Source organism: Choristoneura fumiferana, chromosome Z (genome assembly GCF_025370935.1).
Source record: "Choristoneura fumiferana chromosome Z, NRCan_CFum_1, whole genome shotgun sequence".
NCBI lineage: Eukaryota > Metazoa > Arthropoda > Insecta > Lepidoptera > Tortricidae > Choristoneura > Choristoneura fumiferana.
The window spans coordinates 23,380,959-23,388,952 of NC_133472.1; the positions used below are offsets into that span (position 1 = coordinate 23,380,959).

Here is a 7,994-nt window from a genome sequence, read left to right on the forward strand (position 1 = left end):
TAGGTATAGGGAAAAAGAGTAGCATTTCTGTGGCCAATACGCATCTTCTATAGTAACAGGCGCTAACTGGTGGCCGGAGGAAAAACTAAATCTACCACATCACATCACACACACGCACACGCACGCGCTTAACAATGTCCATAATATTTATAGGGTAGTAACGCACATCAAAAAAACACTTTGTTATCAAAAAAAAAATCCGAATCCGCGTCAAAGTTACTGATTGCGCAGCAAAATACTCAACTCAAAATATTACTTAATAAACTGTAATTTAATTTTTACCTAGTCACAAATTAAGTAAAGCTTGTAGTCAAACCATTTGATTCCTGATCCACCGTAGAACGTTCTCACAGTATGTGTCAAAATGACTTCCCTTCTCAAGCAATCCGATGTCACTATGACTTTTTCTACGAAAAGGTTCCACAGTGGATTCAGTTGGTTCGAGTGTACTGTGGGTACTAGGGAACGGATAAACAAAACTTATATAGATAAATACATGCTTACTTAAATACATATGAAACGTCCAAGACCAGAGGACAAACATTCGTACGATTTATACAATATCGAACCCGGGACCTTTAAGAGAAAGAAAGAAAGCTGATGGTACCTCGCAGAATCGTAGTCGCTGCATCATTGATAGGCTACCGAAGCACTGCAGAAATTTCGATGAACACATCTCCATTACGTACCTACTACCACTTTCATTTATTCTGATAAATTTTTACCGGTAACCATAAGACAGGTTTTTTCCTTTTTGCTTTTTTTTTGTTAATTCTATGGGAATATAGTCATATTATTATTTTTGATGTAACTAAGAAACTTGTAATTTGCAATTCATGTCTAACAGAGCCATGATAAGTGGTCGTGAATTGTTTTGTACTATAGCCTCCTAACGCCTAGATTATTTTATAAAGGACTTATTGTAATATGAACATCAAACTCATATCATAACTGACATAAACTTTGATGTTAATATATCAAAAATTTGACTTGGGTGTTAGGAGGATAATAAACATCTTTCTTAATGTCTATTGAAGTGGCCAGTAGTGATAACTTAGGAAAAGTTTTTATACATATAATAACTATTTCTGTGAGTTCGCCCGCCAGCGTTAATCAAAGGCGTTAAAGCCTGACCAGAAATATATGACTATTCGCCATGTTGCGGAATTTCATTGGAACTTCTTACACTGGAAATAATTTTAATGATTACTGGCAGTATCTTTGATCAATAACAAAAATGCCCAAAACGATTCGTAGTCAACAACGGATCATTATAAATAATGTTTATAATAAACTACTGGAAAAAAACGCTTGGGGAATGAAACTATTTCACTGCAAAACCTTTCCAAATTAACATCAGAGCTAACAGTTAAACGTTGCAGACAAGTCAAGATGTCATTGTTCCGACTATACTGAACTATTGCCATATAAATAAGAACAATAGCGCCCTCTTGACAATAGTCATATATTTTTGGTTTACCTTTACGAGTATGTAAAGTCACCAAAGATAATAGGGACTTTGCTCATCTCTCTCATCAATCCATGAGAATAGGGCCTACTTTCTCAGCATTTTGCAGACAGGATTATTATGCGATTGGGTCATTTTTCAGGTACGGGACGTTTTGCGAATGTGATATTTCGCATAAGGGAGTTTTTGCGAAAGGTGCATTATGCAGCGGTGACGTTCAGCGACAGGGGGTTTAACAGAAGGGACATTTTGCGAAAGAGATGGGACGATTTGAAAAAGGGATGTAATGCGAATGAGATTTTTTGCAAAAGGGCCATATGCAAAGAAGACGTTTTGCGAATGGAACGTAATATTGGTAGAGGGACGTTTTGCGCACAGTGGGACATTATGCGCACAAACCTTAAGTACTTCCAAATTCTGTTCTATATAGTCAAAATACTATAAAAAAAGATTATATTAACTGTTTGCCATAATTTTTGCCTAAACTAAACCTATTAAATCTTTTTTGTTGCAGCACTTAAATTTGGGACCATTTTTAGAAGCTGTTTATTATGTACTAAATTACCACCGAATAATTTTAAATAAATAAAATTAGACATGACATACCTTCAATATTAAACTGCATCCATCCCAGCCTATATACGTCCTACTGCTGGGCACAGGCCTCCTCTCAGAACAAGAGGGCAACAAAAAGGGGATACCTTCAATATTAAACGGCATGTTATAATAATATCATGCAGTTTATATTATAATCATTATGCTTTGTCTCATTATAAATTAATGTTTAACTATCAAAAACGAATTAAATACGTGAACAGTGCACTGACGGAGAAAATTATAATTATGCCAACTTTGACATAAGATTAGAAGCTGGGTAAAAGTAAACCGAAGAAATAAACTCATACATAGAGTAGTTAATAATAGTACATTATGATACAAGTGTGCTATGTTGGTCATTACACTCGAGTCGGTTTTTAAGCCTGAGCCGAAGGCGAAGGCTTAATGGAGACGAAAAGTGTAATGACCAATGCTCACGTGTTTCATACGACGTTTTTCACACACTTGCGAGGAAAAGTAAATAAAAGTTCACATTTATTTAAAAACTTTAATTATTGAAACAGTTATTAAAAGTACAATTATTGAAATGATATGCTACCGCCTTATGAGGCATTTGTACTGTATGTTTAATTGTATTATTAATTATTTCATTGCTTTGTTCTTGGGTATTTGTAAATGTCGGTGATAATGCAACATTCTGAAAGGAGGTAGAAGAACATTGCGTTTCATCATTAGCAAACGTATGAAATCCCAAATCATCATTGGCATATGAGGTGGAAGGACGCGGTTCAGGGCAGAACTTCTTGGATTGTGGCTCCAATGGATTGCTTGTGTTATTTTGGCACTTATGTCGGCTTTATTTTGAATGGAGTCCTCAATATATGACTCGGCGACATTATTAGATCGCCATCCCCCATGGCGTTTTAAAGTCAATATATCGGCTCCTGAATTAGCCAGCAATGTAGCTGAAGTCCGCCTAAAACTGTGTCCGGTGTAAGCGTCAGCCTGTGGTAAGCCTAAAAACTTGGCAATTTCTCTAGGCATCGATCCAAATTTGTTCACTCCGATAGGCTGACTCGTGCATTTGCCTTTTGCAAATTTTGGAAGGATTTTCAGATTTCCTTTCCTGTGAACGTAAACTTTCATATTTTTTCACTATTTCATAAAATGGTCCGTGAATAGTAAATGACCGAGGAATTTTATTTTTAGTGTTCGGAATTTTGACAAGTAGCATCTCTCCGTGATTCTCTATATCTTTTGTCGTAATGTTGTTTAATTCCTGACGCCTACAGGCACCAGTAATTCCGAATATTAATGCGACCTGAAAATAAATAAAATCATAATTAAGTTATAATAATCGTACTTAGTTCCTATTATATCAACACTCACAATACCGCCTACAAATATTATAATAATGAATACAAAACTAAATAGTGGAACTGACCTTTGTCGCTAGATATTGATTATCCGGTGCTTCTTTAATGAACTTCTCCACTTCATTAGGTGTTAAAACCTTGGATTTTCGACTGTAAAAGCCGTCTGAACGTCTTTTCAAGAATGCAGTTAGATTGGTGTACGCTTTGATGTCAATTGCATTTTTATTCTGCACGGTACTCTTCAACATAGAATATATACACCAAAGCGAACTAGGTTTATACCTCTTCGCCAGTTCACTAAAGTAAGCCATGAACACGTTTTCTGAGAAAGAGCTTGCATTTTTGCTATTTTTCCATTGAATGAAATTTGCGTAGGCTTGCATGTATTTATCTTTTGATTTTGAGGGCAAAAGACTATCACTCGCATTTTGCGCTTCAACTATGATATCTGGCGGCGTACACTCGATAAGTAATTCTTCGTTATCTAAATTCGACATTTTACAAAACAACACTAACGAAATGCAATACTGTGAATAAACTTAACAAACAGAAACCCATTTAAAAGATGGCGGCCGTAATTTTTTTTTTTCGCGCGCTCAGCGCTGCATGCGCGCGCAAGTCTGAGATAAGGGCACCGGCAAAGTAGCTAATCAGCCACATATTTATAAATTTTGAAATTGGGTATTTATAGTTAAAAATACACCGTCAAATTATAAATACCAACAAGCTAACAAGCAGTTTCATGAAATTCTTTAATTATTTATCACATTTTGAATTGAATTTTATATTTACGCAAATAACTACTTAGCTGTTTTCGAAACATTAATACTTCTTGCTAATATTTAAAAAGATATGTAATGAAAAGGCACTAGTGCGATAATGTAATGTAAAAGGCACGGCATGGGTAATATTCTGCATTATCAGTGTAAATACGCTGTAATAAGACCTACTTTACGAGCAGGTGTGTTGAAAAATATATTTTCATTTTACCAAAAATAAGTTTCTTTCGCAACCCTGTACATCAGTCTCCACTGTGCCGCAGGCCGATCAGCTCCACCAGTTTTTTTGTTGTTGTTTGTTTACAATCGTGTACTTGCTAAGGAAGGATATTTGAAATCGATTCTCTTTTCTGTCGCAACCTTTCAGAAATCAAGGAATTAAGCCGCAAGCGCTGCTCTGTAAGATCCATTAGTCAAGTTACACAAACCATTTAATTGCGCGGCCCAAAAAGTCTCAACTTTAATGTTTAAAATCGTAAAGGAATCATTTATTTGCTTAATCAAAACCAATCCTATTAATTACGGGAAGTGGGACCGGGGGCCGTGGGCCAAGTTTGGGGCGTTCAAGAAATTATTACCAAAGTTTCCATCGATATAGCGTTATTTAATTTCGTATATAACTCAGTTTTATAAATTGGCAAACTTCGCGGCTCTTGGCAAGGTCGTGGTGGGTCGTGACTTTTCCTTCGAACTCTATTAAATCATTCTATTCCTACATACTTGGCCGAGGGCAACTGTTGATTGTATGGAAATAGATGTTAAGAACGAGTTACCGGAATAAATTCAATTACCTCGTCGACCTTAATAACTTTAGGTGAAGTTTACCTAGCACAGTTTAACCGCTCGGGAAGATGTCTTACAACTAATTGGAAAAGGATAAAACAACGATTCTAAATAACACATTTTTATGAAACCTTGCACTAAAAGAGACTATCATATTTTTAATCTAATATCTTTTATGAAGTTGTGTTTTTATTTTTGGGGGTGAACAATCGATTTAACTTCTCTAGAAAAACACAATACAAATATTTTTTATTGCACACCACAAATCAGTACAAAAAACTTATAATAAACACGTTACGTGTTACTGGCAAGAAAACACCAATTGATGGCTTATAAGCCGAAGCCGTACATTAGACAACCAACGCGCTGACGTTTGTGATCGCATTCAGCATCTCATTCCACCCTCGTCTTAAGCGTGTCACACACTACGCAGATACGATAATATTTTATCTGCGTATAATAACTTAATGATCTGAAACTATCACACACTACGCAGATACGATAATATACGAGACGATACATTCAGTCTAAATCCTTTAAATTGAGTAGACTTGTTTTTTGGTGCGGATTGTTTCTACAGGATATTATCGTGTTTATCTCTTCTAGATTTACTCGCGTGGAGGGGGGTCTCACATCAACCTGTATCTATCTGCAGATGAAATACTATACCATATTTATATCGGCAGATATTATACACAGATCAGTTTATATACGCAGATAATATCTTTGCCATCTTTCGATATATGTCGGTGCCCACAGATACTTCACGATAAAATATAAGTTATCTGCGCTGTGTGTGTTAGCTCATTGAATTGTATAGGGAGCGATATTGACAGATATCTTATCGTATGTGCTTAGTGTGTGACACGCTTTAATATACTGTATGACAGAAATAAGTGGTAAAAGCTTTTGTAACTAATTATGATGACAACGGTTAAAAAATGTCAGGTTGATCGAAGGTCTCGTAATGGTAAAGTGAATTTTAAATTAATTTCTGGGAATACAGCAATGGTAACAAAACAACAAAGCCGCACTACCAATACTCTTAACGGCACTAATTCAAATATTTACTTAGAAATTTTGTACAGTGTATTCTTCAACAGTCGATGTAAACTAAAGTTAGTCTAGAAAAACCTAGAAACTGATAAATAAAGCAAACACCTAAAATTTAAACGTTTTACAAAGCAAAATTATAGCCAGCTATTCCAGTTTCAGCTCCTTCCGCGGTTAATCATGTTTGAATGAACTGTTTTGTACAGAACCGATATTAAGCGGTTTTACCCGGTATAGGTTAAACCGCATAATATTAAAGCTATGCATCTCTACGTACAGGTATGTAAACGCCCTTTCCCTATGGATAGACGCCTGCCGGTGAGCGATAGCATTTGATCGCTGTTCAAACGGATATGTTTCGTTAATTTTTACGAAAAACTGCAATAACTGGTTGTTGTTCGAGATTTGACCGAGTAATACAATAGCCATTGGGTGTGGCTCGATGGTCCCGTGTTGTGACTGCACGTCCAATAGTTTTTTTTTATTTTATTTTATCAAGTACCATTTTTTTTTTAATTATGCTTTAACATTAATAGCACCCATCGATTGACAACGGGGTTATATTAAAGGGGTGTACTGAAAATCAGCGCTGTGCCAGTCAAGGCAGCCTATGGAACCCTAACTCACAGCATACGCTGAGTACAACATCCCCTTTGCCACAGCAAATGTGAGTGGTTATGTCTAGTTTTAGGGTTCCATAGCCATCTTATAGTTTCGCCATGTCTATCTGTCCGTCAGCGGCTTTTCTCGTGGAATATCAATGCTAAAAAGCTGTAATTTTGCACGAATATATATGTGAACTATGCCGACAAAATGCTACAATAAAAAATTAAAAAAAAAATTTTTTTTAGGGTACCTCTCAGAGACGTAAAGTGGGGCTGTTTTTTTTTTCTCATCCAATCTTGTAGTATGGGGTATCATTGTATAGAGGTCTTTTAAAACCATTAAGGGGTTGCTAAGACGATTTTTCGATTCAGTGATTTGTTTGCAAAATATTCAACTTAAAAGTGTAAATTTTCATTAAAATCGAGCGTCCCCCCCCCCCCTCTAAAATCTAAACCGGAGGTTGGAAAAATCTGAAAAATTCAGAATGGGAGTAAGTTTATCAAACTTACAAGGAAAACTATAACGGTTAAATTTTCTCGAGTTATTAGTAGTTTAAGAGTAAATAACAGCCTAAAGTATAAAATATAACTAAAATAAAATAAAATTCTTAGAAAAATATAACTTAATTTTTCGTAATGGCTACGGAACCCTATTTGGGGCGTGTCCGACACGCTCTTGGTCGGTTTTATTTATATTAATTAGTAATTGTAATAAGTCTTCTGTATTAAAAGTTTGTAATTATTTGTAATAAGTCTTCGTTGTACTATGTGTTGTGGCAATAAATGATATCTTATCTTATCTTATAAAAAAATGATCAAGTGCGAGTCGGACTCGTACATGAAGGGTTCCGTAAACAGTTCAGTAAAAGTTTTTCTTAAAACTCTTCTAATATAAGTTCTTTTTGGTGACTGTACTTTATGCCCCTGGTTACCAAAGTACTCGTCAAGACGACAAACGAGTCCAAACTCGATGTGGTCGTGTCGTTATCACAGAGTTCCTGTGGTCACCCGCTAGCTCTATCATCAGATCAACTCCATGTTATAATAATATTGCATTATCATCGGATTTATACATGCGTGTAAAATTTCAGCTCAATCGGTTTAAGATATCCACTTCAAATTTGAGTTGAAAGATTCCACCAAACAAACATAGTTCCATGACACTGCAAATAAATATAATGCTTGTAATTAGTTTTTGTTAAAAAGTTTTAGTATACATTTTTATTTATTGGTATAATTATTGAAACTTTACCTGGATGTTAGTGACAACCCTAATTAAAAATTATAATCACAATTTACTCGCGAATAATAAATATAAAACTGAAAATGACAAAACATTGATAATTTAATTCCTTTTAAATGGTGGCAAACT

The 7,994-nt window shown here is 35.3% G+C and overlaps 1 pseudogene; it reads right to left on the bottom strand.

Moving 5' to 3' along the window:
- Positions 1-1,109: 1,109 nt before the first annotated feature.
- Positions 1,110-4,384, bottom strand: LOC141437056 (uncharacterized; annotated as a pseudogene).
- Positions 4,385-7,994: the final 3,610 nt, after the last annotated feature.